The sequence below is a fragment of the Etheostoma cragini genome, chromosome 3, assembly GCF_013103735.1.
Source record: "Etheostoma cragini isolate CJK2018 chromosome 3, CSU_Ecrag_1.0, whole genome shotgun sequence".
NCBI lineage: Eukaryota > Metazoa > Chordata > Actinopteri > Perciformes > Percidae > Etheostoma > Etheostoma cragini.
The window spans coordinates 19,784,529-19,809,275 of NC_048409.1; the positions used below are offsets into that span (position 1 = coordinate 19,784,529).

At 39.2% G+C, this 24,747-nt stretch overlaps 1 long non-coding RNA gene across 1 annotated transcript in view; it reads left to right on the forward strand.

Moving 5' to 3' along the window:
- Positions 1-6,010: 6,010 nt before the first annotated feature.
- LOC117942212 overlaps positions 6,011-24,747 on the forward strand; it is a 19,669-nt gene continuing 932 nt past the window's right edge. The window contains exons 1-3 of the long non-coding RNA XR_004656097.1: positions 6,011-6,182; positions 20,116-20,120; positions 22,881-22,884. This is a non-coding gene — a long non-coding RNA (uncharacterized LOC117942212). The remainder of the gene's footprint in view (positions 6,183-20,115; positions 20,121-22,880; positions 22,885-24,747) is intronic.

Here is a 24,747-nt window from a genome sequence, read left to right on the forward strand (position 1 = left end):
CCCCCCCCCCCCCCTTTTGCCTTTTGTGTCTCAGCAAACCACAGAAATAACAAAAGGATTTTAACTCGCCAGTGGCCCCTCTGCTCTCTCTCCCTCTCTTACCCCCTTGAGGGGCCTGCTCTTCAGCACCAGCCTTCCTCCATTCCTTTCCGTTCCAATAACTAGATAGCTTGAAACAATGTCTCACATGCACAGTAGAGAGAGAGAGACACAGACACACACACACACACACACACACACATACACACACACACACACACACACACACACACACACACACTTATTTCTCTTGTTCTCTCTGCAGACAAATAAATGCATATACACAGAGAACAGTTGAAGAGACACAGATGCAAATGCATGCAACATAATTCCGGATGTTGCGGCAGATAAGATGAGACACAGTAATGTGATGTTTTCCGTCTTACGTGGTTGGGTATTTTGTTCACAGTGACACTCGTCTACCTCTTTTTTTCTTTGCTTGTGTTGCTCTGTTTACCTTTTTGTTTCCAGCTGAATATAAAAGGTCACATTCTCGTCGCGACTTATGTATGCAGAAGTTGGTAGTTACGGTCATGCTGCAACACAGTGTAGTAAAGCACAAAAACAAAAAACGACTCTAAAGTGCTGCAATGTTAGCTGTCAAACTATGACGGATGGCTGGTTGTATGGACATATTTTCCCCTGCAATCACAGCAGTCCTACTGTAATCCAAGTTCAGATAAAAACACTTGATTGAAAAGGCACCTGATAGCCAACATATATTACATCTATGTTCCATTTCCCCCCCCAAATGCAGGCTTTTCTACAGAAAGATTAGATCTGGAGGCAGGGTGGAGTATGCAGCTAAACAATGCATTACAGGGCGCTGAGGTTATCATGATTGCTCTTTTAAAAGAAGACTTCACTTATGTATGAAGGGATGACAATACTACGTAATATATGGGGCAGATCCACTGTTGATAGTGGTGATTCTGCGATGGGTTCCTTGGCTCACAGTGCAGTGTAGATATTGCCGTGGGAGGAAACCTGTCTGCGTTTGGTTGCTTGGCATTGGTGCATGATGTAGCATCCCAATGCAGATGGCCTCACAGATGGTTGAAATTTATACCATGGCGCCTTGAAAAGTTGCTGGTGTGGAAACTGCTCTTTCTCCCTGATTAGTTTCACATCACCAAAAACGCAGCAATCTCCACACACCCATATCTCACTTTGCTGACAACATATGACTAGTTGTGAAATTAATTATGACTACATATGGACAAATGTATTGTTTTAGAATAAATATAATGTGCTGTGGGGGCAACCCCTTTTTAAGGTGACAATAATCATTTGTTGGGACTCGCCCCCTCCTTTCTTTTCTTTCCTTTTTAGTGCATGAAAATATAATCCTCCTAAGTGCAAAGTCCATGATTTTTTAAAAATCTTTCAGACCCAACACGGCTTGCATTTTAGCTGGGAGCACTCTTGACTTATGTACTTTAAGTGGGTTTGCAATTTAAATTGGAGCAACAAGACGCTCTTCGGAACTCCTTGCGGGAGATGGAGCGCCTCTGTGAGAGTGTTCCCAGCCGCCAGAACAGCTGTATCACCCTCATCATGACTTCACGGGGACGTGTTAGTGTTTTGTTGACGCACGGAAGACACCCTGCAAACAGACGCAGACCTGCCAGGATGCCTGATTTGGCCACTTTTCTCTCCTGACCTTAGGGAATGAGAGAAGTGGATAGTTAAAAGGATTCTTAAGTAACGATGTGGATGTAGAGAAAAAAAAAAACTCTTTTGTTTAGGCCTCTCTATTTTTAGTGTGATTCTTCAGTGTTAGTGTTTCATGGCTCACAGATTCTTTATAATTTAATGAGGGAGAGGGCGGCCCTCAGAGATTTATGGTGAGCGTCTCAAGGCAGCATTGGCCACTCCGCTTATTGATCCAAATCTGATGTTTGTTTATGGATCAGTAAAGCTCTTTCCCTCCTGTACCATGCAATCCCACCATAGGAACATTCAAGTTGCCTGCTCCTTTTAAAGCTAATAAAATAAATGCACTCCAGGTCAATGTTCATTATTTAAGTCTCACTTTAAACATAAAGCATGTCCTGACAGCCAGTCAGAGATGTGTTAAAAAACAGTGCCATGTGGTGTAGAGACTCCAGCCATGGATATAAAGATCCTACTGAGAGTACAGAAAAAGCATGATTTGCAACTGCAACCTCGACACATTGGCAGGTTTATTGACCAACAAGACGAACTAAGTTCTTAGTCCAACAACCACGGCACATTTTATTGTATTGTGTGTGTATTTACATATCTGTGATAAAGGAGGAGCAAAGGCCAATTTTAGACCACTTCCTAACCTCTCCTGCTCCACATTCCTGTGAGCGCAACGTTTGTGTCCTTGTACTTTAAAACCCAGTGAGTTCAAAAGTGGATTTTCCTCCTCAATTTATTTATGAGCATTTCGTAAGGAACATGAGGCAGGAGAAGGATAAGGTTTAAAAACATGTTATCATGCTCTAATTTAAGGCAAGGCAGAGGACTGAATCCCATCCAGGAACACAGCAGCAGTTTTATTTTAAATCTGTTAGCCTGCAGTGGTGAATAGGTCAATGAATCAGCTGAATGGGAATTATTGAATGAATGAATTCATCAACCAGAGCACGAGCAATTGGCTGCATTAACCAAACGCACATGATGGTGTCATTTGAAAGAGTGAAAAAAGACTGATTGTTGTTTATGTTAAATCGTGTGACTCTGTCTTTGCGAAAAGTAATGATGTTAAATTGCTGCCTGCACCAATTCAGGATAAACAAATAAATCACGTTTGAATATCATTTCCACCACATTGTATGCTGCATTAGAAATGATTTTCCTCAACAATAGCATTTTTCCACACCAGCAGTTACAGGAATATACTGTATCCTGTCTGTCTCTAGCATACAAAAAGAAAAAAACAAAACAAATAAACCTTTAATTAGAGGAGGTTGTTTGGGGTATTTAGACATGGATTTCAATAAGTGGGAGGGCATGCATGAACACCACACTACCATATGCATATGAGCTGCAATAATATAATAAAAGTATCTAATTATTTCATTTTACTCAACATAAAATAAAACTTAATCAGCCACATATGGCTTAACTGTGTTACAAAAAGATAAGTCTTAAAACGATCTCATGACACAAACCTAATTTCAGTATAATCAACTACTTGTATGCCAATTTGTGCATTATTGCAATGATCTAATCATAACAAAAATAAAACCAGAGTATAAAATGAAATCTGTGTCTCACATTGTTCCCCCAAACCACCTTTTCTGTTCTTTTGTAGCCTGCACCGTTCAATGAGGACATACATTTAGACACACAATGAACGTTAACGGTTTCAGTTGTATAAGTTGTACCATAGTAAACTGGCTAGTGAAAACAATCTTTCTGGTCTTTACCAGGACATCCGAGTAGCCTTTGTGGGGGAGCTTATGATCCCACATTGAACCAAGCAAATTAGCTGATTAGCCTCGGATTTAAAAGCAAATTGGATGCCTTCTTTGTCATTGATTGCTTTGCCTCTTCAGGTTTATTTACACAGGATGGAGAGCTTGTGAGTACATTTCTGTTTAGCAAACAAAGCTTGACTGAGCAATAAGTGGAGGTGGGTGGGGGAGCAGGTTAAGTGTTGAGTGTTTTGTTTGATTTGGCTGATATTTGGATTCCCCTATCTCTTCCCCCCCACCGCTCAGTCAAAATCCAAACCACAACTATCACTACTGCTGCCCTCTACCTGATAAAGTGGTCTCCATCGTAGTCATAGGGGAAATGAGTGATGTGAGCCGTATAGTCGTAAATCAGCAGACGCTTTGCATCATACAGTATGTCAGGTGTGGGTGTAGCTGGAGGGCATCCATCTTTCACACATGTCTATTCATCACTTGAGGAAATTAACTAGCTGTTGATAAACACTTTGACCAAAGGACACATTTAAGAATAGCCCCCAGTCTCACATGGTACAGTGGGCCTCAGATGTTTGGGCACCCCAGGTAAAAATGTATATTAATGTCCATAAAGAAGCCAAGAAAAGATCTCCAAAAAGGATCTCCAAAAGGCATCCAATGAAAGATTAGTCATTTGTATATTATGTCACAAAATGTTATGGCATGCACCGCCCCCTTTAGAAAACTGAGACCTGACAGTGTGATGGATTGTTCTCAGTCATCGTCTGGAAAGACCAGGTGATGTCAATCTTAAGGTTTTAAATGCCCAGACTCATCTGACCTTGCCCCAACAATCAGCACCATGGGTTCTTCTAAGCAGTTGTCTAGAAAACTGAAACTGAAAATAGTTGATGCTCACAAAGCAGTAGAAGGCTATAAGAAGATAGCAAAGCGTATTCAGATCCCAATATCCTTTGTTTGGAATGTAATAAAGAAATGGCAGTCATCAGGAACAGTGGAAGTTAAAGCAACATCTAAAGGGCCAAGAAAAATATCAGACAGAACAGCTCGCAGGATTGTGAGAAAAGCAAGTCAAAATCCACGTTCCAACCAGAAGGACCTGGCAGACACGGGAGTTTTGGTACACCATGCCACTATAAAGAGATACTTGTACAATTATGGTCTTCACGGGTGAGTCATCAGAAGAAAACCTCTTCTACTTCCTCACCACAAAAATCAGCGTTTGAAGTTTGCAAATGAACATGTAGATAAGCCTGACGCATTGTGGAAACAAGTTCTGTGATGAGGTTAAAATAGAACGTTTAGGCCGGAACGAGCAAAGGTACGTTTGGAGAAGAAAGGGCACAGAGTTTAATTAAAAGAACTTCTGTCCAACTGTTAAGCACGGGGGTGGATCAATCATGCTTTGGGGTTGTATTGCAGCCAGTGGCACAGGGAACATTTCACGAGTAGAAGGAAAAATGAATTCAATAAAATTTCAGCCAATTTTGGACGCTAACTTGGTGCCATCTGTGAGAAAGCTGAAGTTAAAGAGAGGATGGTTTCTACAAATGCATCAAGAGGCGTAAACTGAAGGTTTTGCCATGGCCTTCACAATCTTCTGACCTCAACATAATTGAAAATCTATGGATAGACCTTAAAAGAGCAGTGCGTAACAGACAGCCCAGAAATCTCAAAGAAGTGGAAGACTTTAGGAAGGAAGAATGGGCAAAGATACTTCAAACAAGAATTGAAAGACTCTTGGCTGGCTACAATAAGCTTTTACAAGCTAGGATACTTGCCAAAAAGGGCAGTACGCCTACAACGTATTAACTCTGCAGGTTGCCCAAACTTTTGCAGATGCCATTTTTCGTTTTCGGTTATTTTGAAAGTGCAAATGATGGAAAGAAAATCTAACTTTTTGACATGTTATACAAATGTCTAATCTGTCATTTGATGCCTTTTGGAGATTTTTTCCATCTTTTCATGGCTTCTTAATGCACATCAATACAATTTTTTACCTGGGGTGCCCAAACTTTTGAGCCCCCCTGTACATCCACACCACCGGGGAACCAAATATGTTATCTGAATCTGCATTCAATGGAAACTAAAGCACAATTCTGCACAAATACAACCCAGCTTCATATTTCAGTAATGAAGGACAACAACAAACTTAATAATCTGTGATACAAAATGAATGCTTCTTGTGAGATGTCGATGGGCTTTTGAAAAAACTTGTTCCATTAGTATATTAAATGACTGAAGGATGCTTCTCTATCCCCTTATACTCTACTGGCCAGCGGAGCCTATAAAGTCAAATGGGTGATTGCATTTTTGAATGGATTATTTGTACCAACATTTTTTCCAACTAGCAAGGGCCAAACATATGGAGCCCCGGAGGTGACATGGAGGGGGGGAAAAAAATGAGAAAAGCTAACCTAGCTAGCTAGCATGCTAGGTAGTAGCACGACATGATTACATTTTATTGGTTGTCTAAATACATCCAACATTTATTTTGACATATTTTACATTATGTTTTGAGTGGATGGCGAGCACAATACACAGAAATGGATGCCAATAAGATTCTGAATGGAAATTTTACTTTTTAAAAGTTGCCAAATGGTTCTATTGACAAGACCAAAGTGATCTATGTGTTTTGTCGGTGGGAACTGAGCTATCATAGCAGCACGTCCAGTCTGAAATACCACTTAATGGCCAAGTACACAGCTAATGCGAATTCTCCGCCCCCTCTTCAAAGTATTTTTTCACCCTTTTATTGATGGACAGTTTTACACTGTGTGAGAGAATATTTGCTCCAAGTGAGAATGCTACCTGTAAAATTGAACACTACAGTAGGGTAAACATTTGCACAAAAGTAAATCCCCTTTTCCATGTTGATAAGACCATCAAAATGAAAAATAAATAAATAATGGGACAACAATAAATCAAGGGACATTTAGATTAGATAAAAAATTGTAATTAATTGAGATTAATTGCGAGATAACTATAACATTAATGCGCTAGTTTGTGTTGTTGTAGCAACATGTTCATTCTCTTAATACATCCATGGTATAACTAGCTAGCTATGTGGCGAACTCATGAACTCGCTGTTTCGTTGTATGACATTTTCACTACTGGTAAACATTGTGTTTATTGTTCTTGATAGTTTCTGTGCCAATCAACATAAACTATGAACGTATTTAGACAACCAATGTAATGTAATCATGATACGCTACTAGCTAGATACTAGCTAGCTACTGAGGTTAGCCTGCAGTCATTAACAGTCAACAACAATGTATTTATTACATTTTAATTGACTTTTTTAAATTTGCAATTGATCTGATATGGAGAGAGGCTTGATGTTTTTGAAATAAACTAATGGTACAGACAGTAATTAATATGCCCTGGTGAAGGTATATAAATAATTACTGGTAGAAAAACTGAACTTGAAACTGACTTATGTTACTTGTCCAGCACAGACAGACGCCGTTAGCGTAGGGTCACCAGACCTCCCCAGTTTCCGGGGACAGTCCCCGGTTTTGGTGACCTGTCCCCGGCTGGATCTGTCCCCGGAAATGTCCCGGTTTTCACTGTGACTGACAGACCCGATTTTGGAATGAAAGAAAGAAAACACTGACCAAACGGAGCAGTAAGTCGCACACCCTACACCCGCAGGCTCAAGACAGCCAGAGCCAGCGCTGCTCAGAGCTCAGAGATGTTTTGGAAAGCCGTATTTTACGATGCTAAAATTACTGATAATTTACATGGAGTCTAGTGGGTCAAGCGAACGCAATTTCCGGGACTTTTATGTTTAAAAAAAGGATCTTAATCTTTAACAGAACGCTCAACCTCCTCAGAAATCATCATAATGTTGTCAGACACTTACAATATTAATCTGAGTCTTTCAGCAGCAAAACGAGCCCTTTTATAAACGTAAATAGAAGCTGGACAATTATCTTATTAACTTACATTTTAGCTTGTTTTTATTGTATCTGATACTCATTGAGCTGTTGCAGAAACAAGCCTGAAGCAATAAAGCAAAAGCTGTCAGATAAATGTAATTCAGTAAACATTACAACATTATGAAATATTAGGACTATTTATCTTGAAATATTAGGACTTTTGATCTTGAAATATTAGGACGTTTTATCTTGAAATATTGGGACTTTTTATCTTGAAACATCCCCCTCCCAGGTGTAGTTGGGTGGAGTATGAAGTAGCAGCAGGGGTGAGTCTAGGATCAGACCTTTGGGGGGGGGGCTGAGCCCCTAATGAGAACAGTTCTAGGTGTAGTGTCCCCATTTTAAGTTTTACAAAAATTGAAACATGACGTGTTTTGGAGGTATATAGGGTTCTGAGCTGAAAATGTCAGTAATTTTATTTGCACATAAGAAGAAAAATACAGAAAACTAAATTTAAACGTGTCTTATATTGTCTGATTATTAGATACGGATCACTAAAGGTAAGGATTTATTTGTAGTAAACATTGGACATTCATGTTATTGTTACATATTTACATTTGAGAGTTAGACAGTGGTCAGCAGTCAAGAAGTGACATGCTCACCTTGGATTTTGTGATGGAGCAGCTACATCAAACTACTACACAGGCCAGATTTTGTGTTTTTGTCTTCTTTTTTCTACAGCATGAAGATAAGAGAAAGATTGTCTGATAAAGACATGGCAAAAGCCAGTGTTATGTTAAAAACATTTTTCAACTAGGCACAAAAATAACGTAGGAATATGTTGTGTGTGCTCCGGGCTGTTTGAATAACCCAAAAATTAAAAAAAAAAAAAAAACTTTCTGAAGGAAATCGGTCACACACAAAATCGGTCACACACAATCCCATGCCACAGGCTGGGTACGATTCTTAGCCCAGGCAATTTTCCAGAACAACTATGGGCTGAGGCGTGACTGATGCAGTGGCCAGTGAAGCAAGATGATTTCTTTGACAAGCCCTACCAAGATAGAATGACAAGAAATGGAAAGTTCAGCAAAAAGCAATAATGCCCTTATTGGCCAACATGGACCATGTGAGAGACACATGCACACGCGCAAAACGGTTCAGGGATTTCTTTTAATACAGATGATCATGTGCAGTGCCTCACTGAGCCTGGGTAACTCTGATGAAATATCAGTGTTGCTTCACAAATATTTTTCCTTCTTAGGGGTTAAAAGAAACACATTCCTCTCCATAGTGACACTGTCTCAGCGCAATGATCGAACAATCAGAAACATTACCTTTTAGACAGACAGACAGACAGACAGACAGACAGACAGACACACACACAGACACACGCGCACACACACACGCGCACACACACACACACACACACACACACACACACACACACACACACACACACCTGTCCGATCTATGTCTGCTGATTGGACTACTTAGCATTCTCAACAGGAAGGTGCTAATCATGCTGAGGGGATTTTAGGACCATCTGCAGGATGCCTGGATTTACAACCAAATCAATCAATCTGTTTGTCTGTTTGTAAGGTGTCCCAACTGGTGATTGGTTCCATATGATTTCTTGACTTCAGCTCTTACAAGCAACAGTTGAGACTTATAAAATGAAAATGAAAAGGCCAAGATGTAAGGTAAAGAAAAGTTCTCCTTCATGATGCTTTCAGTAAAAAGTTTGAATAATTAGCACTGCCTACCAACTCATATCAAATTGTTTTTTTGTTGATGGATGGGGTGTTACATCAACACATTTTTAAAAACAGAGCAGTATACTGTACAGATAAAAAGCTCATTTCTGGTTACCATGGTTTCCATTTATCACCTTTTTGGCAGCGAACACAAGTCTCCATCTCTGTCCTTACCTTTCAGACTAAAAACAGGTTTCATTCATCACTAAAAAAGATATATCTCTATTGATCACTTCTTCTTCGTTGTGGTGAAAGCATGACTGCTAGCACCAACATTCTGGCTTTATCCAGCCCAGCCATTAAGGGTATATCACACAACTTCAGTTTAAGGCCTTGGAGGTGCTACTCTGACATCCATCTTGATTCTCTGCCTCCTCCCTCACAGACAACTTTATTCATGGTCTTCCTAATTTGTCCTGATGGTCTTACCATGTGCACACCCAGTCAAAGTTTAAATAGGACAACTCATGATGAGAGTAGTTCCATGCAAGACTAACATTAGCCAGAGAAAATAGTACTAGTAACCTCTTGTCTCTTAGGTAGGCTTTCCTGCATATGAAATGGAAAACTCAGCCCAGTATGTTTGGTCTCCAATAACACTGGTAATGAATATGATAATGAAAGGTTGGTCGGCCTCATATGTCAATCATGTTGAAATCAGGTAAAGTAGCATTTACTAAGAAAAGTCTCACATTTGAGTTGATACAAACGCTCAGGAGACATGGAGAGAAGAAACACAATCAAGTGGAGCTACAAGCCCCAGAGTCCTCTGGGATACCTTGCAGCTAACTCCAAATAGAGATTGCTTTAACCTCTTGCCACTAAAATGGCGTGCTATTTCCATTTATTCAAATGCACAAACCACAACAGAATTGGGTGGATTTTCATATGCATGTACTTTCTGAGATAAATTACTAACATCATCTTGAAGAGGTTTATTCTAAAATAAATAAAATAGATATATAACACATATATTAAAGATATAAAACACAATAAATGAAAGCAAAAAAGCCAAAAAGCATCATATGAGCACTTTAAAGTAAAAGTTACAATTACAAATCCAACTGTCACTTCATCCCCAAGGACAGCGGCAGGGATTAATTTATCCATGGCACTGGGGTTTTGATATTTCAGAGCTCCGGTTGGCAATAGATTTCAAATTGCACAAACCTTAAGCAGATACAAGATCAATAAGTCAGACACACTAGAAAAAGATATTCAAAACAACTCCTCTGCCTCTGCATTCTCTGAGATGTTAGGGGATGGAGAGGGGGGATGGCAGGTTAACATGGGTCAAGCATTTTGGTCATTTTGCAAACGGGGGGGGGGACATCCCTCCTCAAATTGCCTACTGAGTGTAGCTAACAAGGCTTCTGCTGGCAAAGCTTTGAGACATATCTCATTTTGCACTGAGCAATGCTATGCGTATAATAAAATGTTTTACTTTTTCAACGTACTGTTGCTGCAGAGTATTGTAGTTAACACTAATGATATTAGGACTTTAGCTATGTGTAGCTAGTTGTGGAGGCTATTTGAAACATGCTGAATATGAAATAATACTGGAGTTATGCTGCAGGACTGGTCTGAGAAGTTTTTATGGCTGTTTTGATACCTGGTAAAATCCAGCTAATTAAAGATGGCGTCAGTATTACAGCTAATTAGCAATCATTAGCCTGCTGTTTATTTAGGGGTGTAATTCCCTGATTGACAGGTGAGGGGTAAAGAGTATTTTGCAATTTATTTATGGGACTTAATAGAAAACATGGCTTTCAATATACTGCCCAATGAATCCAAGCTTAAAAAACATAGTTGGCTTCACCACATAGTTATTATTAGCCAACGAGTTAAAAATGTTGTTTTTTTTGGTTTAAGATGTGAAATCTGACACTGCTTCATATAAATTGTGCTCTGAGGTGTTATGCACCCAAACTAGGTTTTAATTGAATTTTATATGCTCTTAGCAACTATAATTTGAAATACAATACATTTTGGTATGGAATTCTGTGAATCCAGATTTAACATTTCAGCTTTTTTTTAACAAGCTTCAGTCTGGTGCAAGTTTATACACACATTGAATACATATCTGAATGACAAATTAGTGTTTTCTTCATCATTATTTTCTTTTGGAAACCAATCTTTTTTCCCCACAGTACACCACCTTGCAATAAAGGAATTGCAGTTGTCTCGTCTCAGATGTATAAACCTCTGTTTGGTCCAACGTAGCTTAGCAGAGATATGATTGCATCTTGCATCAGCCCTGAAGGAGGGAGGTTTTGTGTGCTTGAAACTGCTGTTTACTTACCAGTGAAATATAGCCTGTGACACATTTTCACATGTAATGAGCTTGGACACCGAACTGGGGTTTTATGAGAAACAAATTACAACCTAGCATGTAGCTGTCAATTTGAGTTAGTCAGGAGGACCACCCACTAAATGTCACCTAGTTCATTACTGTACCGAACATTATGGCTGCTGCACATGAAAAAAGAAATCCATTTAAGAGGTATTTCTAACAAAGACACTCTGATGTACAACATAAGAAAATTTGCCTTCCATTTCAGGAAATGTATATTTTGATTTGGTAGCTGAACCAGTGTAAAATATGTTTTATATACACACACACAATGCATTCCACTGAAATAGGAAGTGCCAGGCCTAATGCTACTTTGTTGCATAAAATGGTAAAAGTCAGTTTTACTGAATGTACAATCACAAGATAAGGTTAAACAAGGTATTTTTGTACACGACATGCCCCGTGGGGATAGTTGCCATTTATGCATGACTGAACTGGTCTGCACCACGTAGGGTCAACTGTGTGTACTGTAGGTGGATAACAGGGCTGTATTTAATGCTTCTAACACAAGCATTCATTAAATAAGCTAAACAAGGAACTTAAGTAAATTAAAAGCAAAATGCTTTCCAGGCTCGCTTCAGTGGGAAGGGATTACTTGCTCCGCAATCCACTTTGATCATGCTCCAACACTGTGAGCACTTGGTGCTGTTTCACGGCAAACACAGGTTGTGGATTCTGACTCACATGTCACTGACTGATTTGTGGCCCCACAAAATGAATTGGTTGGGCCGAGTCCAGCTGGGCAGCCTTTCTCACTTCCTCTCTCATTTTCCATCTACAGTCTTTCATAACCTTCATCTTCCCTTTCTCTGCTCTTTCTATTTGGGTGAGGACATTCCGTGACTATTATGGAGTGTGTATTAGCTCAGGTTGACCGTACAGGCCTTTAGCCTTAATAAAATCTCTGGTTAGTGCCAACAGTATCCAGAAATACATTTTTGACTACGGTGATTCTGAAACAAGAGACACAAGCTTCCTTTAGGCTGCTGTTGGGTAATAATAATAATTATAATAATAATAATAATAATCAGTAATGTAGATGACACACTGGGATATGTGTGAAGCATAGGATATGGTCATTACATAAGAAAATGTGTTCTGCACTAGTCTCACATCCTGCGTGTGGTAGCCTTGACAACACTGTTGACTTCCTCGTTGAATGCATGCAGCGGAATAACCTCTGTACTGCCGTCAAAATACAGATAAGAAAATGCCATACGGCTCCTGTAATTATACCTTTCACATTCAGAACCAAAAATAGCTCTGTGGAAGCAGAACAGTTAAATTATGTTTTTTTTGTTACAGATGAATGGTAGAATGGAGAAGCGGTTCCCCGCTGTTCTGGTGCTTTCTAAAATGACAGCTCACAAAATTGATATTTTTAGAGGATGACATATATATCTATATAAAGTCATATCACTCTCATGTCTTTGTCTCTTTTCAAAAGTGCTCCAGAAAAAATTATGATCAAGACAATCAAGAGATTATCTCATCTGATGATTTTAAAAGTGGTTGATAACACTCTCTGCGCATCTGAGGCAAGCAGATAAAATTGGGGAAAAGGGGAGAGATTTTCTTTTCTTTTTTTTTTCTCTTGTGACTCTGTTTCTTCTCTTTTGGTAGAATGGAAAAGAACAGTTATTGTACAGGGTCAAAGAAAAAAACTGAATGGAAAAAGAGAAGGGGTATGCAGTTTTAAGAGGCAGAAAAGGAAATCATAGTCAAACAAAAATGAGAAGACAAATATTTAAGTAAAGACTGAGGAAGCATACAAGAGAGAAGGAGAGCTGCTTCTGTTGCTGCTCTCAGTTTGTGCTGCTTGCAAAGGGGAAGAGGAGTTTTCTTGCCTGCATTAGCACTGCAATGTCAGTGAAGATTAATGTATAACACCGACTGTATGAATGGATTTCTTAGATAGCTCCAGAAGTATTTAAAAGCCGTGCTATGCAGTTCATTAATTTGCTTTTGGCTGAGTCAAATTGGAAGAAATTAGATAATATAAAAAAATAAAATTGCACCTATACAAATCCAAACTAACCTTACTGTACGTTTCATGGTTGTATTTTTTTTTTCTCCGTAGCCAACATCTGTGTCAATTTGTCTGTTGCCACGTGGGAGATAAAAGAGGTGGAATAGCATGACACCTTGTGATTTATCAGCACATGGGCATGGAATTGAACGATGGTGCAATGCACCGATGCCCAGCGAGCACATGGTACGATTCGCAATAGAGCATTCGGCTCAAATATGAAAATAAAAAAAGACGAAGAGCGAGTCAAAACAAGTATTAAGGCCAAGCACCAGCTGTTGAAAATAGCTGCCTTCCTGGGCATTTTCTATATGTTCCAGCAGTTCTCGTGCTAATAATAGCAAATATACACACATAGCTCAGGGCCACAGCAAACAGAGGGGGGTGAGGCAGACTAGCATGCCTGGAGGATAGATGCGCTAGGTTATGGTGATGTTTTTGGAAGACAAGCTTTCTCCTCGGGACCGCTTACTTCGCCCAGTCCCTTAGCCCTGTTTAATGAGCTCCAACAGGCAGAAATAAAATACATGGAAAGGAGTCGGAAGACAAATAGTGCACGATGATAAATGGCTTGGTTGTCCACAGCAAACAAGAAACATTTCCAGACATGTCATAAAACAAAGTGAGAATTCACCTTGAGCCCGGTTGAACATCAAAGCCAAGGCAGCGTGAGGAGCACACTTAGAGGAAATCATTTAGGAGGTACGCATCAGATGCTCGGCTCACTCGATTGTGTGAGTGTCCAACACATTGACTCTAATTACAGCCCATTCGAGGTACTGCTATAGCAGCTACGTCATGCTCAAATAGACAAGGCCTTGAGGGAATAGTCCAACAAATGACAGATGCTTCCCTCCACAATAGTGTAATACTAAATAGGTCTTTTAAATTCATTAAATACTTCCCTTACTTTGGATTAGCCCATGCAGTCCAGAACCATTATACTTGCAGATCACTCTGGCACCACACTAGGCTGAAACTCATTCCCAGAGAATTTACATATCTGGCCACTGTGGCGGAATATCCTCTGTCACTTGCTGTTTGTGATTGGTGCATACACAATGTGTGTTTTCCCCTGACATGCCAAACAACCGGGAAAAATATCAGTACATTGCATGGACATAAGAGTTGTGCTTGAAGGAGTGCCCTTTTTTCCCTGGCCAAACCTGGGGGATGTTCATTGAACTGAGAGTGTTTTTTGTGTGATTCAGCAAACAAATTACTCAAAATGTGACAGTGAAAGAAGAAGAAAAAAGTGGCAAGACCTACTGTGCACAAAAAGAATGGATGAGTTCAGAAAAACGGCATGGTCTCTTGCGCCACTTAAAGGGAGGGGGCCATCATTCAAGCACGGCAGACGAAATTCAGGAGGCAAGGAAAAACACGTACAGCCAGTCATCTGCAATATGATTACTAATTTGGTATGTTCCTTGGCAATGTGAAAGCAATGCTTTTTCAAAATAAAACACCTTGTGTAAATTGGATGCACAGAGTAACATGAGTGCTCTTATTAACAGCATCTGTGGGGTATACATTTTCACTACCAGTGCCTCCACAACAATGGCTTAAGGCATTATTTAAAGATAGATGGCATACATGTATAAAACAGAATTAATTAATGTGTATGTGTGTGTATGTGAACCAAACAGCATAATTAAGTGTACTAAATAGGGACTTTTTCTTTGTGAGATCATTTAGAGGGTTACAGTAATGCTGTGTGAATTGTTAATTGTTTTGACATGAATATAAACTTTTGATGTTAGCAACAATGATAAGTGTCACAAAATGCAAAAGAAGTAAAAACATCATCATATAATTAAACACATTATAATGGCACCTAGCATCATTACAGCCAAATACCTGGTGTTTCAGTACACACATAATTGCATAGATTTCCTAACTTTTGTGAATCGTAGATGTTGCAAAAGATTTGGGATCACAATGGAGGACAAATTGATTGTTTATTTCAGACTTGTATGTTGTATGTTTTCACACAGAAATAGGGCACCAATTAAATGTTTTTTACTCTAAAATATCTATGATAATTCTTTCATAACGACCAAACCGAGGCTTTTTAAATCCCAAATGGTCTTGTCATGATCCAGTAAATTCAGGAGCTTAATTGGATTTCTAAAAGGCCCAGAATAGTAGCAGAATATTAAATACGAGCTTTGTCAAATTCTGTAATGAAAAAGGGGTCAAGTGGAAAAGCCATCGATGAAGCGCGTGTCTATTGCGGTCTTAAAAAAAGCCATTTTTTGCATATCATTTACCACCATGCCCAATGTGGTCAGTCACCAGAGCCAAACACTAATGGCGAAGTTAAACTCTGGAACAAATATGAGAAGTAAGCCTTTCTACATCCAAATATAGACACTGAGGATTGTAACACAGGACCTAGAAACTAATTAAAGCCTGTCTGTCTGATGCACAGTGCCATGCAAGCATCCAAGTCAAACAGTTTCACTACAATATGCTAAGAGAGAGTGTTTAGACACGATGTCTTCAAGCACTACCTGTCTCCTTCCACATCACAATGGATCTGACCAAAGCCAAACACAACAACTAACTTCTGTCCATCTTAAAATAAGTGGCATCTGAGGAGGAAGCAAAGAGAAAAAGAAAAAAAGGAAGAGGAATGACAAAGTACACCAAATCTCCAAGCTGTCATTTTTAAAATGCAAATGAATCCCGGTTGAACTAATTGTGGCTCAGACACTGGCTAAAAGGTGCTGGTGTTTGGGCTGCAAAGAACACCTTGTAAGTCGTGACCTAAGTTTGGCTAACTAATCCCTGCAAGACCAGAAACCAAGGTTGAAAACAGGATAGTTTGAAACCAAATCTCATTTACAGTTCAGTCACACTCTTGGATACAGCCGGCATTACTTATTGATGACATCTTGAGACAAGAAAAATAGTGGGGGAAAAAGATGGAATACTGTTTGTCAATTAGCACATTGGGCTCCCTGATTCATACCGCTATCATCAAAGTGATCTCCTCACTGGACGGAAAGCTTTCTTAAAGATCTATAGGAGTACAATCAAAGACCATTTTATTGTATAATTAAGTAGTTTCAAAAATCTGCTTGAGGGACTGTTTGTAATTGTCTTAAACCACATGTGCATACAATATCTTGATTTAATGAGTCCTTACCTTGACTTTTCACCCCTTTAGGTTTTACCATCAAGTTGTTTCTGTGACATTTGAGTCAGTGGGGGTATTCTCCATTAATTATAGGTTGAACCAGGTCCTTATCCTCCTTCTCCTTATGCATATTTCAGAGACATCAGTGGAGGCGGTAGCTCAGGGCACACAGTTATTACCTCCACATCATTTCTTTAATTGCACCTAATGCTATTTAACTGCTAATGGTTGTCATACCTGGAGAAAGCTAACATCAAAAGGTGTTTATGAGGGGGAGCATTCATTTCTTCCTTGTGAGCCTGACAGGTGAGGAATTGGAAGTCTGTGTGCCATATTCACGCATATGTGTGCACACTAATTGATGCAGAGCCTGATCTCTTTCCTAATCTGCCCTCAGTAATGAAAAGAAGAGAAGGCCTCCCCCTGCAGCACTGCCTTATAAGCCAAGTTAAGACACATGTGTGCCACCCTTGTGACTTGCAGATTGGATTTGCCATTAAATTATTCACTACTCTCCATCTACAAAAAAAATGCCTTCTAAACAGGCGGCTGTATAGTTTGGCCTGATATTTGCATTTAAAGTATTGGCAGTAATTCATGGGGTGGCGTTTGGAGGTGGGTCTGGCAGAGGTTTGTGCAGGATAACAGGTGGTTGAAGGGAACAAAACTAAACGTAGGTTAAGATAATGCTCGTCTTCTGTGAACTTTTAGGATTGAAAGCTTGCATGTAGTTTTGTCTGTTTTATACTACTTATTGTGGGCTGCTGATTGTCAAACTGAATTTTTGCATTCTCACTCTGCCGAACCATTAAACAATTTAAAGCCAGAATGCAATAAGCACAATGCTATGATATCTTGGGTGACAAATAAAAAAGCTTTGTAAACTGTTTCCTGAGAACAAATACTGTGTTTTCCGTGCAGGTGAATACTGTTGTAGTGGCTGTCAGTTCAAGTCTTCTCTTAAGCTAATACACCAACGCATAAAAACGACAAAAGTAACAACAAAGCTGCCTCACCAAACGCTGCAGGCGCAGTGCCTATCATAAGATGAGCATTGGATTCCCCGGTCTCTGGTACCTGAACGAATCGCTGAGAAGCAGCGCTCACTGAGACAAGCAATATCTCCAATGTGCAGTACCAGCAATGACACACTGAGCCAAGTTTGAGATTTCAGTATACGGGTCACGTGCCCGTACAGAGAGCTTTCAGCACAGTACACTCGAGTGTGTACCAAAGCATTGTGAGGAAGAGATCTAAACTGCTGAGTGCAAGACTACAGAGGAATTTGTCACAGAACGTAAAGTAAAGTGCCTATTTCCTATTTATATTTAATTTGATAATTGACTCAATAAATGACAAACATAGGAAAAATTATTAAAATTTGAGCATTTGCCAAAATATGAGTTTTGTTTTCAGTGTGCTGGGTGATACAAAACATTTGGTCATGCAGACCCAATGGTCAGGCTCTCTGGATTTTAGGAAAAGGTTGAAGGATCAAATTGCATTGTGTTTACTTGTTATACATTAGAATACTGATGTCAATTTGATATACATCCTTTGTAATATTATGTGCGTGTCAATGCCAACAGCCTGAAAACGTCATGTTCTGATTGTAAATTGAAGCATTATAGCAAACTTGGATGATCTGATATTATTTGGGATGTTAAACCTCTTGCTGTTTACTCTAGTTTTTCCTCTGAGTAATTTTTGTTGTAGCTCTTCCCCTAACTGGTTACAGACACAATTATATTTAAAGATATATACATAGGCTCTCCAGAATATGACTTTGATTGGGGGGTTAGCGTTTGCGTGCATGAATTGTAACTCAGTTTGTTGAACGCTTCTTCCCTTCTTTGCCAGAGTATCCTGGGAATTCTTTGGGTCATTGTGGCTGATCATAGGAACTTGCTGTCCTGTGCTGTGTGAATCCTGTCACTGCTCCACTGTATAGGTTTCTCTCCTTACCTCACTTTTCACCCCGTCTCCCACCCCAATAGTGTTCAACCTCTCAAACTGTACCAACCTCTCGCTGCTCACTTTACACACCACTGAGTCAATGTCATCATTCTTACATATCTTGCCAGGTAGAATTGGCCTCCTTTTCTCCTTCCTGTTGTTCGACTGCTAAAAATAAAGCCCCCTTTTGCGGAGCTGCCACGAGGCTCCAGTCTGGTCCTCCGCGGGGCTTAAAACATCGTTTCCTGACAAACAAGCTCCACTTTCAAGAGTCATAAGCAGATCTACTTGTCTGATTGTACAAGTGCAGATCTACAGACATGCCATTAGTGTGTGACAGTGTTGATCTTGTTAGTGTACTAATGTAAATATATAAAAAAGGTACAAATAAAACCTGTGCAGTAAATTAGACAACGCTAATTTTCATCCGTAGTCCTTGGCCAGATGATAAAACGGCACCCTAAAGTAGAATAATATGAGAAATACGAAATTCATATACACAACGTAATAAAAACCTAGTACAGTGTACACCAGTTACTAATGACACAGTTTAACAAAGTAATTAGCTACAAAGAACACTTGATAAGTTAAAAAAGGGTTTAATATGTTCCTTCACTTTGTGAATTTCACAAGAATGTTAATATACCCTTCTTTACATTATAAATATCTGTTGCTGGTATTTTGAATGTGAGTGATCATTCCTTTTTTGCAATATTATTGCAACCAAGTGCGTAAAAGTCTAAACCTTTGACTCAGATATAATTTGAGCCGTGACTAGTCTTGCATTGCCAGAACTATGTCCACAGCGCTGTGGAGTAAGGTCTGGCTCTGACACGCATACACTCCGGGATACACTGAAAAAACAGTCTGGGTTCTTAGCATTTCTTTAAACCAATCACAGTTGCCTTGGGCAGTGCAAAGCTCCGAACGCACCAACGCTGGCTCTGCAAGAATGATCTTGGAAAGGGACTTGTTTTGGTGGAACTTTTGCACCCGCAAAAGAAAAATGCCACATACAATATTAAATGAAGTTACCTATTAACACTCACAATACCATAACGTGAGCGATTTAAGTGAGCTGGATACATGGTTAAACTTAATTGGCTCTTACTAGTGTAACGCCGTGTGTTCTTTGTCCATTGCAATCCCCGCAATTTGGTTCTTTAACGTCCCAGTTAGATGGTAAATAAAGTAAACAAATTCATTCCCTCGAAAGAACCAAGCAGGCCTGCACGATCAAAATTGTCTTAAAAACTTGCCATTTTCAGGATGGGTAGCTCTTGGTAGCTCAAAGTTTGTTTTTATTTGCCGAAGCCAAGAGATTTTGAGAACGGCAACACACAAAGGAAGAGGAGGGCCAGATGTCAGGCAATTATCCTGGAAATGTACTTCTTCTGATCCAGTCTAACTAACACCTTGCTGTAATGTAAAAAAAAAAAAAACGAGAACACATTTCAAGTCATTTTCCTCAGAAACAGTCTTTGTTACAGTAGTTCTTGTAGAAAGATCATAAGATACGTTAAATTATTGCTGTAAGTGAAACTGCAGGCCATGTTCCAGTCTTCACTTTAATTCACAGTACATGTACTGTAAATGAGTTGTTGATATTTTCATCATGACGGCAACTTTTTTTGACTCTCTTAAGACTTTCACAGGCCCAATTACAGCTCATCTTGCTGAGCGGTTTAAACAGAACAAAGAGCAAACAGGGATATTGTTTTTTCTCAGAACTTATAAAGTAATCCACATGGACATAAATGCATCATCTTTTTTACCTCAGGATCCAAAGCACTTTGGGCAATGAAAGACATTTAGACAAGCAGAAAACTAGATTGCCAGTCCAAAAGCCTTTCTGCCGATCGTCATTGAACATGAATGAACAAGGCAAATTTGATTGGGTCTGACTGCTTAACGGCTTTGCGAGATTGTTTAATGGGACCTAAGGGAGGAACTTAATAGTAAGACAATGCTGTGTTTGGGACGTTTTCAATAATGTATGAATGCACTAAGTTGTAGGACAGATGGCTTCTTCCAGCACCGTCTTGTCTTGTTTCATCTGTGCCTACTGAAAAGAAAAAAGTGCTGAATGATACAGCAGCATGGCTGGATTAGTCAGTTGAATTAAAAAAGGTCATAATGCTTAGTCAGTAGAACTATGACTTTGGGAGGAACATTTGATTAACTGTCCCCCTGTTGGCACATTGTTGAAATAAAACAATAAAAGAAATAAGAAGCCCTGTAGCACTTTGTCCTCTCAGCATCTTCCCAATACAGATTAGAAATGGCCCTTGCAAGTGTCTGAGCACTTTGTTCACACACAAATAAAATGTTATTTATGTATACACACTGTATGTATAGGCTATGTAAGGGAATTCAAAGTATGGTTTTACTTTGAAAAACATTTTTCTTTCTGCTGCTATGCATCACTAGAGAGTGGTAATCCTGTAATACTTCATAAATGAAGGATTTGCATGCCATTATCACCAACAACCATTATACATGTGAAACATCACATACCTATCAAGTCTGTAGTGTCAGTCAGAAGAAACACTGATTTTTGGTCTATTCAGCCCAACTGTCATACATGCCAGTGCAGGTGGTTGCTCACCTTGACCACTGGTGAAGTTCACAGTGAGCAAGCAGAGAGCAAATCCTCGTGTCTACACAGATGGGACTGGACATATGGAGATTTGAACAGGGCAGCTGATGTCCTTGGGCACTGGAGAATTTAAGTTTTGTTGACGGAAAGTAGGTAACTGCCCAACATTGTACATTAGGTGAGTGAATAATCCTATGACTTCCAGCTCCAGTTTCAACCCACAAGGATGCAGGATGCGGAGAGAAATGCTTTGTCAGATGTAAAATATGAAAATAAAGATGATATGTATTGTTTGGATATAATAACTACAGTAATAAATATTCAAATTGTTTTTAAAGTAGTTTTGTGGTACCAATTAGTCAACATTTCCACTTGCTAAACATTCATGCCACAGTAACCATTACAATGATAACGCCAGGCCTGTATGCTAATGTTATCAGAATAATAGTAATGCAAAGCACCTAGCTGAGACTTACTGAAAGGGCAGCTTAAGCTAATAAAATCTGAAGATAGTAGAGGCTGACAAAGTGAATCCAAAAGGTCCTAAAATGGTCACCTACAGATAAAAACCTATTTTAATTTAGGTAAGAAAGTGGCCTTTTCCATCTGCAACCCTCTGACCATGCTTTATATAATTAAATTTGTCTAAATAATGGTAAGGTTCGGAGAACAGAGATTTGTCTATTTTTCATCAGACTATTTTTTTATTTTCTGGTGTGCAATAATTATCACAACCTCATTATAGCCACTATAGATGTTTAGTACAGTTTCCATTTTTTTATCCCATTCAGAGAGGTTTACAAATGTGCAGCAGGTAGATGTTAGGCTGGGTGTCTTCAGGACTCTTTAACATATTGCTGCTGTGTAAGTTACAGTAGAACGGACACACACACACACACACACACACACACACACACACACACACACACACACACACACACACACACACACACACACACACACACACACACACACACAGTCTCTCAGTCCAACCTGGTGCTTGCATGAGATGTAAAAAAAAAAAAAAAAAATACTATTGGAATATCTGTAAGCAGTTTCTTAATAATTTACATTCCCATTCCTCGACACATACAATATTACCCTTCACGGTGTAAGAATACGGTTCATTTGACTTCAATATCAAGCCAAACTACGACTTTGGCTGCTTTATAATAAAGTGCCATGAGGTCAAGTGTGCTAAACCCAAAGCATACCTCTTCACTTCTCCCCCCCTTATCTATCTTCACTCAAGTGGTGATTACCTTCCTTATTTTTTTTAAGGAGGGAACTTTTCTACTACAGCTCTGACCAAAAGGTTTCTTAACCTCTAAATGACCATGGGACAGTCAACTCAAATTCATTTGCCATGATTGATGCAATAAAATGAAACATTGCAAAGAAAAAATACCTACTGCATTGCTCTGTTTTAACAGTTCAACAATTCTTTTTTTCTGCATCTGCAATTGGTACGTGAAGTACCAAAGCTTTAGAAATCGATGAACCAAAAGTGCATGCTTTTAACCAATTATTGCATAATAAAATTGTTTTGTGCATGGATTTTAGTGACATTATTAGTATTATTACTGACTATTGTTTACCCCCAGATATCCCTGCTAGTCCCTAGCAATGCTAGCCCACTATGTGTGGATGCAGAGCCACAATAAAGCAGATTGATTTTTGTTCCGCCTCTTTGATTTTAAAGGACAAAAGAAAGGCGAGTCCATGCCCTGAAGAATCTGCCTTAATGGAACTGCAGAGAGATGCCTTGTCTGGTGGCAGGTGTCACTCACAAGGACCTATTGTGTTTGTAATTTCCAGGGACACGCTGCCACCGTTTCATGGAAAAGTCAAACTTTGTTGTAATTAGTTTGTGATAGGAGGTGGGCTAACAAGCTTAGGGACACATTTTGTTTATACATACCTCTGGCTAATTTCTCAGCTGGAGTGTTGTTTACTCAGTGCATACAATTACAAAACACATTAGTCTGCCCATTGGCCAATATCATGGGAGGGGGGGGGGGGGGCGAGACACTTCATATAACATTTAAGGTTTATAAGCTGTCCATTGACGAAATTACATACAAATCTGAAATATTTGTGTATTCTTTAACACTGCTGATCACTCAGCTCATCATTCACCTTGCTTTATATTACACACACACACACACACACACACACACACACACACAGTGTATATACACAAACATTGTATATATAAAAACTGAAAAAATATGAAAAATCTTGGAATTGTATATTAATTAAACCCTACAGTTTAAAGACAGTTACACAAATAATAAGATACAACTAGCAAATACCTGTTTTCTTTGGACAGGGAGAGCAAACCACTGTACCATCGTGTCATAAGAATTGTGAAGAAGAACAATATATCACAGCAGTTAATCGCTGCTCTCTATTACCCAATGTGTCAGACAAAAAATGGATCCCGCAGGTGTACTTATTTTAATTAGGCTGCTCAAAGCAACTGAAGAAAAAAAGCCTGTGCTCCTGAGAGGGTAAGAGTGAGTCAGAGGAAAAGATAGAGGAGCTGTCCTCCAAGTGTGGATAAAGGCATAAGCTCAGACCAAGAAAAAGTGCCATCATTTAAAGAAGCCCTCCCTCAACAACAACCCAAGGACAACCGCGCCAGTGAAACTGACCCAGAGGTGTTATGGTTCATTGAACACATTCTCATCCCTCTGTCAACACAGTATTTACCATTCCTGAAGGATGATTCTCTGTATTTTTGGTTGCACTGTAGACGTACAGTGCAAGGGGGGAGGGGGGACCTAAGTGACCTCTGAAGTACAGGAAGGTGTTCTCAATTAGCTGCATATCAGAGGGAGCAGGCTTGTCTTGCAGTCCCAGTGGAAAAAGCACTTTAATTACATCTAAGGACGGTAAATATACATCTTCATGACTGGGATGGGAATTTGTCTGGGACGCCTCGGCTGCATTTTAATATCAGAGCACGATTCAGACATAGTTAATGGCTTTTTGGTAGTTCTGAGCAGAATGCACGCTCATTTCTAAATATCTAGTTTTGACACAAGATAATAAACCAATCACAAAATAAACGAAAACATGTGGTCACAAAATAAAATGAAAATACAAAAAGAATATGTTACACAAAATTATGTTTACGTTCTTCTGACTTTTCTCAAATCTTTTCTTTTTTCTCTCTTGTAAAATACTGGGTACTTTCAACTATTCATATTTCTTAATATTCTTCATAAAACTAGAACTGGAACGGCCTTTACATTGAAGCCCACAAAACTGCCTCTGTATATTGCTATGTTGGCAACTGTTTCACGCAGAAACTCAAGTGAAAATATTTACCTCTTCTGAAGAGTCCATCATGTTTTGTTTTTTTATTCTCTGTGTCCTACTTGGGTACTAGCAACTATGTGGGGTGGTGCGCAGTCACAGAAGGCTTGTGTCATGTGAATGCCCCAATAGTTTTGTTGTTGTGACTTTGAATTCCTCATGGGGGAAACAGAAACTACGCACTATAGCTTTAAAAAAAAAATGTGTCTCTTTAATGAAAAATACAGACTTAAACCTTTCTTGAAGCAATAGTTATA